This window comes from Plecotus auritus (genome assembly GCF_963455305.1).
Source record: "Plecotus auritus genome assembly, chromosome: 9".
In the NCBI taxonomy this organism is placed as follows: Eukaryota; Metazoa; Chordata; class Mammalia; order Chiroptera; family Vespertilionidae; genus Plecotus; species Plecotus auritus.
This window is the reverse complement of record NC_137783.1, coordinates 56,987,680-57,000,267: the sequence shown is the minus strand read 5'-3', so window position 1 is coordinate 57,000,267 and position 12,588 is coordinate 56,987,680.

Genomic DNA, 12,588 nt, shown 5'->3' with positions numbered 1-12,588 from the left:
ACATTTTCCACTAATGAGATAAGGTTGACACACTGTGATCGGAGAGGTGCCAGTAGTGCAGGTATGAGAAAATAAAAACTTGCACTATAGCAACATCTACTGGAAATCCAAAGAAATACCTCTACTCATCAATTCTCTGAATTATTAAGATGTACTTAACAAAGCACTTTTTTTTAAGTTCACTATTTCAAATGCCCAAGGGGAGAAACAATTCATCAATTAGAATAACTGAGGTAACAAGATATCTCAGAAAGAAAGCTAAAAGTCTCCAGAAACCAAACTTAAAGGCATAAAAGACTCTAATTTAAATTACAGAAAATTCGAGATTGCAGTTGTCAATAAACTCAATGAGCTCCAAGGAAACTCATAAAGGCAGTTCAATGAACTCAGGATTAAAATCAACACAAGGAGTACTTTCCAAAAATATTGAAACTATAAAAAAGAAACAAGTGAGATGGATCTGGAGAACTCAATAAATAAGATAAGAATTGCATTAGAGAACACTGAAAAATAGAACAGACCCGATAAAAGTGAGATTCGGTGAGTTCAAAGATACAAATCTAGAAATGACTCAGGTGGAAGAAGAGAAAACACTTAGATTTTTTTTTAATGCAAGAACTATCTGACTGTTAGAAAGAGAAATATAAGAATAATTGGCATACCAGGAGAAGAAAAAAAAAGAGATCAAGAGAAGAAGAAACAATGAACAACAACAATTAACAAAATGACAGTAAGCGCATACTTATTAAAAATTACCCTAAATATAAATGGACTAAATGTTCAAATCAAAAAACATAGGGTGGCAGAATGGGTTTTTTAAAAATGACCCATCAATATACTGCTTACAAGAGACTTGCTTCAAATTGAAAGGCACACATTGACTGAACATAAAAGGAAGGAGAAAGATATTGCATGCTAATATCAGACAAAATAGACTTCAAAACAAAGCATTTTTTAAAAGACAAAGGAGGGCCGAAACCGGTTTGGCTCAGTGGATAGAGCGTCAGCCTGCGGACTGAAAGGTCCCAGGTTCGATTCTGGTCAAGGGCATGTACCTTGGTTGCGGGCACATCCCCAGTGGGAGGTGTGCAGGAGGCAGCTGATCGATGTTTCTCTCTCATCGATGTTTCTAGCTCTCTATCCCTCTCCCTTCCTCTCTGTGAAATATCAATAAAATATATTAAAAAAAAAAAAGACAAAGGAGGGCATTACATAATTATAAAGGGGTCTATCCAAAAAAGAAGATATAACAATTGTAAATATTGACACAGCCAACACAGGAGCACCCAAATATGTGAAGCAAATGTTAGTGGACATAAAGGCAAAAATTAACAATAATGCCATAATAGTTGGGGACTTTAATACTCCATTACTTCAATAAATAGGTAACTCTGCCCTGGCTGGTTTGACTCAGTGGATAGAGCGTTGGCTTGAGGATTGAAGGGTCCCAGGTTCAGTTCCGGCCAAGGGCACATGCCCGGGTTGTGGGCTCGATCCCCAGTAGGGGGCGTGCAGGAGGCAGCCGATCCATGATTCTCTCTCATCATGGATGTTTCTATCTCTCTATCCCTCTTCCTTCCTCTCTAAAATCAATAAAGAAATATATATATATATAAAAAATAAATAGGTAACTTAGAAAAAATTAATTTTAAAAAATAATGGCCTTAAATTCCAAATTAGACCAGTTTAACTTGATAAACATTTATAGAGCAGCTCATCCAAAAACTGTAGATTACATATTTCTCTCACATGGACATGGAACATTTCCCAAGATAGATCACATTAATAGGCTTCAAAACAAGCCTCAACGAATTCAAGAAAATTGAAATTATATCAAGCATATTTTATGGCCACATGGTATAAAACTGGAAATCAATCTTTAAAAAAACCTTGGGAAAATACAAATACAGGGAAATGAAACATGCTCCTAAACAACCAACAGTTATTTAGAAAACAAGAAAAAGAGAAATAAACAAAACCAAAATTAAGTACATGAAAATAATAATAAAAGTCAGAGGGGAACTAAGTAAATAGAAAATTAAAAGACAATTTTGGTCAAGATGGCAGAGTAGGGACACACTATACTGGAATTCCCCCACGACTACTTTAAAATTACAACTAAACTACAGTAAACAAGATCAAAAGTGAAAGTAAAGTTGAGAAAAAAAATTTCTATACACGTGAAAGCAAAGGACTAAAATGTACCCTAAGTTCTTAGAAATCAATAAGCAAAGAAAACCAGTCCAATTTTTAAAATGGCCAAAGGACTTAAAGACAGTTTGGAGCTTTGCTATCTAATGTGATGGTGGTGGTGAGTGTGTTTTATGTGCTGCTGAGTCAGCTCTGTCTTCTGACTACTCTAGGAATGAATGATGCCCACAATGCCCTGTCTTCAACAGTCTTGCTCAGGTCCTATAGACTCAGACTTGTGGCTTCTTTTATGGAGTCAATCCATCTCATATTTGATCTTCCTCTTTTTCTACTGCCTTCTATTTTTCCAGCAGTACTGTCTTTTCCAAAAAAGAGAAGAGAGAAAAAAAAAAAAGAATTGAACACTTATTTGAAAGAATAATGACCAAAAACTTCTCTAGCCTGAAGGAAATATGCAGAAATTATAGAGAGTGCCAAAAAGATGAACCCAAAGAGATTCACACCAAGAAACATCATAATTAATGTGCCAAAGGTTACAAAAAATATTAAAAGCAGCAAAAGAAAAGCAGTTCGTTACCTACAAGGGAGCTACCATAAAACTGTCAGTTGATTTCTCAAACAGAAACTGTGCAAGGCAGAAGGAATTGGCAGAAAATATAAAAGCAAGAACCTACAACCAATATTACTCTATCTAGCAAAGTTATCATTTAGAATCCAAGGACAGATAAAGAGCTTCCCAGACAAGAAAAAGCTAAAAGAGTTAATCACCACCAAACCAGTATTACAAGAAACATTAAAAAGTCTTTTTGAAGAAAAAGAAGGAGGAGGAGGAGGAAGAGAAGGAGGAGGAGGAGGAGAAAAGAAGAAGAAGAAGAAGAAGAAGAAGAAGAAGAAGAAGAAGAAGAAGAAGAAGGAGAAGGAGAAGGAGAAGGAGAAGGAGAAGGAGAAGGAGAAGGAGAAGGAGAAGGAGAAGGAGAAGGAGAAGGAGAAGGAGAAGGAGAAGGAGAAGGAGAAGGAGAAGGAGAAGGAGAAGGAGAAGGAGAAGGAGAAGGAGAAGGAGAAGGAGAAGGAGAAGGAGAAGGAGAAGGAGAAGGAGAAGGAGAAGGAGAAGGAGAAGGAGAAGGAGAAGGAGAAGGAGAAGGAGAAGGAGAAGAAGAAGAAGAAGAAGAAGAAGAAGAAGAAGAAGAAGAAGAAGAAATAGTCAATAAATACATATCTATTAACAATTACTATGCTTTGAATAAAAGACATACAATGGCTGAATTGATAACAAAACAAGACCCTTACATATGCTGTCTACAAGAGACTCACTTCAGATCAAAAGATACACAAGGAGGTGAAAGTAACAGCATAGAAAAAGGTATTTATGAAAAGCAAATAAAAAAGGTTTGAGTAGCAACTTATACCAGACAAAATAGACTTTAAAACAAAAGCTATAACAAGAAACAACAAAGGGCCCAGAAATTCTAATTGTGGGTATTTATTCAAAGAAGCCCAACCATTAATTCAAAAAGACATATGCATCCATATGTTCACTGCAGAATTATTTACAATAGCCAAGATATGGAAGCAATAGATGACTGGAAAAAAGGAACAGTGGTGCATATATAAAATGGAGTATGACTCAGCCATAAAAAGAATGAATCTGCAACAACATGGATGGACCTAAAGGGTACTGTGCTAAATGAAATAAGTGAGCTAGAGAAAGACAAATACCATATTATCTCACTTATATGTGGAATCTAAAGAACAAAATAAACTAACAAGCAGAACAGAAACAAATTCATGGATACAGAGAACATTTTGATGGCTACCAGATGGCTGGGGGGTTGAGAGCATGGATAAAAAAGGTGAAGGGATTAAGAAGTACACATTGGTAGTTACAGTATAGTCATGGGTATGTAAGATATAGCATAAAAAATTAGTAATATTGTAAAAACTACAGTGTGAGATAGGTACTAGATTTATTCGGGTTACCATTTGAGCTATTATACAAATATTTACTCACTTGGTTGTACACCTAAAACTCATATAATCTTACACATCAACAATAATTGTAAAATAAAAAATTACTTTTTAAAAAATGTCTTTCATATACAAATCAACCACTGGGTCTCCCAGGACACCTTCTACATAAGACCATTTTATCAAAACGACAAGATGCAGCAAATCTGTCTAAGTCATAGAAAAAAAACACAGGGAGTCAACCAAAATTACAAGACAAAGAAATATTACAAGACAAAAAGTGAAAGAACAGGGGGAAAAAACAAAAAAAAAAAACTAAACTGAATGGAGACAAGCAGGGGATTAAAAATGGCAGCAGAGTAAGTGGAAGCTCACAGACACATTCCCAGGACCAAACTGGAATTACAACTAAAATACAGAAGAACCACCCTGAAAAATCAACTGAGGACTAGCTGGAGAGAACCCTGATAACCAAGGATGGAAAGCAGAGACCACATAGAGACTGGTAGGAAGAGTGGAAGCGTGAAAGGCTTCCACAGGCAGCAGAAGTTCCGGAGGAGGGAAAAAGACCCCGAATAGCTGCAGCAATCTTGAGAAAGAAGAACAAAGTAGGAGGGATCACAATACCAGATATCAAACCATACTACAAAGCCATTATAACGAAAACAGCCTGATAATGGCATAAGAACAGGTATGTAGACCAATGGATCAGAACAGAGACCCCAGAAATTGACCCACACCATTATAGTCAATTAATATTTGACAAATGAGGCATAAACATATAATGGAGTAAAAGCAGTCTCTTTAACAAATGGTGCTAGGAAAACTGGACAGACAGACACATGCAAAAAGATGAAACTAGACCACCAACTTACACCATATACAAGAATAAACTCAAGGTGGATAAAAGCCTTAAATGTAAGGCATAAAACCATAAAAATCTTAGAAGAAAACATAAGCAGTAATATCTCAGACATCTTATGCAGTAATATGTGTACAGATAAGCCTCCTAGGGCAAAGGAAACTAAGGAGAAAATAAACAAATGAAACTACATCAAAATAAAACACTTCTGCACAGCAAAAAAAAAAAAAAAAACATCAACAAATTGAAAAGGGAACCCACTGCATGGGAGAACATATTTGGCAATGATACAATGATAAGGGGTTAATATCCAAAATATATAAATTACTCAAAAAGAAGACAAACAATCCAATTAAAAAATGGGCAGAAGACAACCTAGCCGCTTTGGCTAAGTGGATAGAGTATCAGCCTGCGAACCTAATGGTCCCAGGTTCAATTCCAGTCAAGGGCACGTACCTTGGTTGCAGGTTCCTCCCAGGCCTGGGCCCTAGTGAGGGCACGTGCAGGAGGCAACCAATCGATGTGTTTCTCTCACATCGACATTTCTCTCTGTCTTTCCCTCTCTTCCACTCTCTCTAAAAACTAATGGAAAAATATCCTCAGGTAAGGATTGAAAAAAAAAAAATGGGCAGAAGACCTGAATAGACATTTCTCCAAAGAGGACATACAAATGGCCAAGAGACACATGAAAAACTGCTTAAAGTCACTAATAATCAGAAAAATGCAAATTAAAACCACAATGAGATATCAACTCACACCTGTCAGAATGGCTATCATAAAAATATTAATAAACAATAAGTGCTGGTGAGGATGTGGAGAAAAGGGAACACTAGTTCACTGCTGGTGGGAATGCAGATTGGTGCAGCCACTATGGAAAACAGTATGGAGTTTCTGCAAAAAAAATAAATATGGAACTTCCGTTTGACCCAGCAATCCCACTTCTGGGGATATATCCTAAGAAACCCAAAACAGCAATCAGAAAGAATGTATGCACCCGGTGTTCATCACAGCATAATTTACAATAGCTAAGATTTGGAAACAGCCCAGGTGCCCATCAGTAGATGAGTGGATAAAAAACTGTGGGACATTTACACAGTGGAATACCATGCAGCTGTAAAAAAAAAAAAAAAAAGAGGGATCTCTTACCCTTTGGGACAGCATGGATGGACCTGATAAATATTATGTTAAGTGAAATAAGCCAAACTGAGAAAGACAAATATCACATTATCTCACTTATTTTTGTGGAATCTAATGAACAAAATGAATTGACCAACAAAATAAGATCTAAAGCAGGGAGGCATGGAACAGACTGACTTACCTTGATGTGGGGTTGGGGGTACAAGAAGAGATAAGCCAAAGAACTTATATACTTATATGCACAGCCTATCGACATGGGCAATAGAGTAGTGAAGACCTGGATGGGGGTAGGTGGGGAAGTGGGAGATATCTGCAATACTATCAACAATAAAAAATATATTTCAAAAGGAAAAAAATGGAGACAAGCAACCTATGAGATACAGAATTCATAACACTGGTTATAGGGATGCTCAACAAACTTAGCAGAATAATTAATTAGCTGAGTCAGAACTTCAACAAACTAATAGAAAACAAAAATAAAGAGAAAAAAAAATGAAGAATGAACTAGAGGGGATCGATAACAAATTAGATGAAGCAGAAGATCAAATTCATAATCTGAACACAAGTTAGGAGAAAATACCTATTAAAAAATTAATCAAGATAGTTACAAAATCAAGAATACCAATATTTGCATCATAAAGGTACCAAAAGGAGAGAAGAGAGAAAAAGTGATTAAAAACCTCTTTGAAGAAATAATGGCTTATAATAAAACTTCTCTAACCTGATGAAGGAAATGCACATACAAGTCCAATAACTTTAGAGAATCTCAAACAAGTTGAACCCAAAAGGCCCACACCAAAACATATCATAATTTAAATACCAAAGGTTAAAGAAAAAGAGAGGATCTTAAAAGTAGCAAGAGCCTGACTGGCATGGCCAAGTGGTTGAGCATCAAACTATGAACATGGAGGTCACGATTCTATTCCCAGTCCAGGCACATGCCCAGGTTGTGGGCTTGGTCCTCAATGTGGGGCATGCAGGAGGCAGCCGATCGATGATTCTCTCCTATCATTGATGTTTCTGTCTCTCCCTCTCCCTTCCGCTCTGAAATCAATAAAAATATATTTTTTAAAATAGACGGGCCCTGGAGGAGAAACCAAGATGGCGGCATAGGTAAACACCTATACTGCTGCCTCGCACAACAATTTTAAAACTGCAACTGGAAGACAGAGCAGACATCATCCAGAACCACCGGAAAGCTGGCTGAGTGGAAATTCTACAACTAGAAGGAAAGATAAAAGAACACTGAGACCCAGAGGAGCTGTGGAGGACAGAGGTGGGGAGACCCGCACGCACATGCACGGAAAGGACGGGCGGCTGAATACGCGGCTGGCTTACTCGTAGTGCGCAGAGAGGGCGGGCAGCAAGCACGCGGCTAGCTTTCTCGTTCGGGAGGGAAACAAAAGCTCCCGACTGCACTGAAATCCAGTTCCGGGTGAGACTTTGGGTACCCAGACTCATTCGGGGAGAAACTGGACTGTCTGGCAATGGGCGAAACTCGAAGGCAGCCTTTTCTCAGAGGTGCACGCAGCCATTGCCGTGGGACCTTGAGATACAGGGGCCTCGTAGGGCCGGGCTGATGGGAAACCAAGGCTGTCTGCTCTACCCTGAGACTCCGCCCCATCCAAGCTGAGCACAGAAGCTCTCCCAGTGCAGGCACAGCTGATCCTCACAGCCAATTGGCCTGGAGGTCAACTCCCTCCAGTGATACTAACAACAATCTAGGCTTAACTAAAACAAGACTGCACACATAGCCCACAAAGGGGCCCACCAAGAGTGTCCACCTCAGGTAACTAGGGAAGCTGAGCCACTGGGCCCTATAGGATACCTAGCACACAAAGCCACTCTATCAACTCAGGGAAGCAGCCAAAATGCGGAGACAAAGAAACAGGTCACAAATGAAGGAAATGGAGGAAAGTAAATAACTGAATATAGAGTTCAAAACCACGGTTATAAGGTTTTTCAAGAATTTCCTAGAAAAGGCCAATAAATTTAACGAGACCCTCAAGGATATGAAAAAGGACCAACTAGAAATTAAGCATACACTGACTGAAATAAAAAATATTATACAGAGACCTAAAAGCAGACTAGAGGATTGCAAGAACCAAGTCAAAGATTTGGAATACAAACAAGCAAAAAACACTCAACCAGAAAAGCAAAAAGAAAAAAGAATCCAAAAAGTTGAAGATAATGTAAGAAGACTCTGGGACAACTTCAAACATACCAACATCAGAATTATGGGGGTGCCAGAAGAAGAGAGAGAGCAAGATACTGAAAACCTATTTGAAGAAATAATGACTGAAAACTTCCCCCATCTGGTGAAAGAAATAGACTTACAAGTCCAGGAAGCGCACAGAACCCCAAACAAAAGGAATCCAAAGAGGACCACACCAAGACACATCATAATTAAAATGCCAAGAGCAAAAGACAAAGAGAGAGTATTAAAAGCAGCAAGAGAAAAACAGTTAGTTACCTACAAGGGAGCACCCATACGATTGTCAGCTGATTTCTCAACAGAAACCATGCAGGCCAGACGGGAATGGCAAGAAATATTCAAAGTGATGAATAGCAAGAAACTACAACCAAGATTACTCTACCCAGAAAAGCTATCATTCAGAATTGAAGGGCAGACAAAGAGCTTCACAGATAAGAAAAAGCTAAAGGAGTTCATCACCACCAAACCAGTATTATATGAAATGCTGAAAGGTATTCTTTAAGAAGAGGAAGAAAAAGAAAAAGATAAAGATAAAAATTATGAACAACAAATACATATTTATCAACAAGTGAACCTAAAAACCGAGGGAATAAAAAATCTGATGAACAGTATTAACTGGTGAATATAATAGAATCAGGGTCATAGAAAGGGAGTGGACTGACAATTCTTAGGGGAAAAGGAGAGCGGGGGGTGTGGGAAGAGACTGGACAAAAATCGTACACCTATGGATGAGGACATTGGGGGGAGGTAAGGGCAGAGGGTGGGGTAGGAACCTGGTGGAGGGGAGCTATGGGGGGGGGGGAGAGGAACAATTGTAATAATCTGAACAATAAAGATTTATTAAATTAAAAAAATAATAAAAAATAAATAAAAATAAAAAAGACGGGCCCTGGCTGGTGTAGCTCAGTTGGTTGAGAGTCATCACTATGTCATACACCTGAAATTATTATAATATTGTACATCAACCGTAATTTTAAAATAATTTTTTAATTTCAAAATAAAAAAAATTAAAAGAAATGAACTATTAAGCTGTTAAAAGCCATGGGGGAACTTTAAATGTATATTACTCAGTGAAAAAAGAGCTAAACTGAAAAGTCTGAATACTATATGATTCCAACTATAAAACATTCTGGAAAAAGCAAAACTACGGAGATGGTAAAACATCAGTGGTTGCCAGCAGTTGGGGGGAAGGGGGGTGAATAGGCAGAGCACAGAGGATGCTTAAAGTAGCAAAGACACTCTGTGTGTGATACTATCCTAGTGAATTCTCATCAGTATACATTTGTCCCAACCCATGGAATGCACAGCAATGAAAGGAACCCTACAGTCAGTGTGGCCTTTTAGTGACTATAATATGTCAGTATAGGTTCATCAGTTTTAACAAATGTACCACTCTGGTGGGGCATGCTGATCAAGGGGGAAGCCATGCATGCTTGAGGAGCAGGGGACATATGAGAAGTCTCTAACTCCTTCTCAATTCTGCTGTGAACCTACAACTGCTCTAAAAAAAAATTAAATTCATATTTTTTAAAAGAAAAAATAAAGTGGCAGTTGGAGAAATTAGGTGATGTGCCCAAAGTTACATGCCAGCTGGAATCCAGAGTCCAGGCTCACGTGGCTCCAGCCCTGGAGCTTTCTAATGCATTCACGAGACCAATGTGGTCCCTGACTGAACTTCGCCTGTGAGTGTTGGCCTTGTGTGGCTTCCCACACCACCAATGGTTTCTGTTTCCCAGTCTCTGGGCTGATTCTGTGCAGAAAGCAAGGCCATCTCTCAGCGGACAACCCGCAGAGTGCCCATCTGATAGGGGAAGGGACCCACACACAGAATGGACTGGCATTACAGTCTGCCTCCTTTCTCTCTGCTAAGACAAAGCCTGAGGACATTTGGGACACTTAAAAGGAGATTCTAATGAACAAGAAACAGAAATTGAAACACCATAAATGAGGTGGCTTGTATACGCTGAGGAATTGAGTTAGGAAGATTAAGGTCCGGGCCAGAGCTGCCTGGCCTGACTGCCAGGGCAACCCCCCGAGGGGCCCCATCAGGCGCGTGGGAGCAGGTGGGCCAGTGATCCGGGCTGCAGAGTGAGTGAGGTCAGACTCTGAAAACTGTAGCTGCCTACACAATGGAGTCAGCAGGCTTTAGTCACTGCACAAGTAATCCTTCGTAATCAGGATAATTTTATCCATCGCCTCTTAAGGTAAGAAATGAATGTTTCCTTGTGCCGCCAGAGGAAATTCTTCCCAGACACCCAGTGCTTGCTGGGGAAACTATTTTATTAGGTATTCTGGGCGAATATAATACTGATTTCAAGCAACTATAGCTGAAGTCATCAACAAGTACAATGGTCATTGTACACCAAGAATCAGGGCCATACTTTATCTCTAGGTAAAAACTATTTTTAATGTATTTCATAAATCATTGGCAAGGCCAACCACACTAAACATTCCAGAACACACAGGGGATATCTCTGTGGGCGTGCCCAGACCTCCTGGCTATGGGGATTCATTGTTCTGACACTTCCTGCAGCAGGCACAGAGCTGTCCCCTTCGCCTGCAAGTCTGCAGGGCCCACAGCAGAGCCTGCTGGTGGAGGCAGGTTCATTACACCAATCCCACAGATGCAGATGGCACCGTGGTACACACCGCCAGTCAATGCTATGCCCCACCGCCTGCTCACCCCCTGCAGGCCCGCTGTCTTCATGCAGCAAATGGGGTCTGAATCAGCCCAGGGGGTTGTGGTAAACGTTAAGCATCTGTGCTCAGCAGGGGGCAGGGACAGGTTCACTCCCCTCTCCCCCGCCGCCCCCGGCCCATTACCAAGCCCAGTGCATTCAGCCCTTGGTTCAGCCCTGATGCTTGACATAATTCATGAATAAATGAATGCATGCATGAACAGCAAAGCACAAATGAATGAAGAGCTTCCTGTTTTTAAGATGAAGATATTAAGAACCATGAAGACTGTATCATGCAGCCCTCCTTGAGACAGAGGTAGCCAAGGAGATAATAATGGAGGCTGTGAGTGGAAGTTCCAGGAAAGCAGGTTAGGAAGGAGACTGGCAATTGGCATGAGACTTTCTTGTTCTCCTGTCCTTCCTCTCTCTAGGTGTGAGGATAGAGATGTGATATGACCACCTCTTGATTTTGCTCCTCCCAAATTGCCTGCCCTTTCTCAGTCTCCTCTTCCAGGCCCTGGTCCTTCCCTCTCTGAACACTGAATTGATGTAGGGGTCGGGCCTGGTCCCTCTTCAAATCCCACAGCTTAAAATGCCTTCTACAAGCTAATAATACCCAAGTGATGTTAGTAGCTCAGGCCTCTCCCCGAACTGCAGACTCACATCCAGTTGCCCAGTTGGCATCTTCCAAATTAGTGTGTCCAAAGGAGAGCCTCAATATTCTTCACTCCTCACAAACCTGTTTCTTTCCCCACTCCCTCCCCCTATCTCAGAACATGGTCCCAGTGCTTGCTCAAGCCAAAAAGCTAAAAACCTTCCTGGATAGCTTTCTCTCCCTCAAGCCACCAGCAAGGTCTGGTTGCTCCAAAGCATAAAGCCCATCAGCCCACATCTTCCCACCCCATCCACCATTACCGCTGCTCCCCACCCTGGGCTCCTGCATTCGTGCAGCCCTTGCTGCCTGCCCTGCACGTGATGGCAGAGGTCCACCTCTGCTCAGACCTTCCGTGGCATCCTGTGGCCCTAAGAATACAATCCACACCCTTTCCTGTGTGCCAGGGCTCTATGCTGTTTCCCACACTACGGCCATCCAGTCCACTGCTTCCTTTCCACAGACACGCTGGACTTGCTCCACACACAGGACCATTATACTCGCCATGCCCGCTATCGGAATGTCCCTCCCCTGGACCATGACAGCAGTGGTGCCTCGACTCTCACACTGTAGTTTAAGTATCACCTCCCTGAAGTCATGTCCAAGTAGCCTTCCACGCACGCCACTCCTCCCATCAATCACCTTGTGTTATTTTCTTCATAACCTCATCAGTATCTGAAAATTGACTAATCAGTGTCTTTGCTGTCTAGTGTATTCTTTAGAATATGGACTCACAAAATGGGAATTCTGTTTGTCTTTATGCCCCACTTCTATTTTTTAAACATGTTTTTATTGATTTTTAGAAAGAGAGGGAGAGAGATAGAAACATCAATGAGAGAGACATCGGTCACCTGCCTTCTGCACACCCCCCACTGAGGACTGAGCCCACAACTAGAGCATGTGCCCTGAGCACGGGACTTGAACCAGT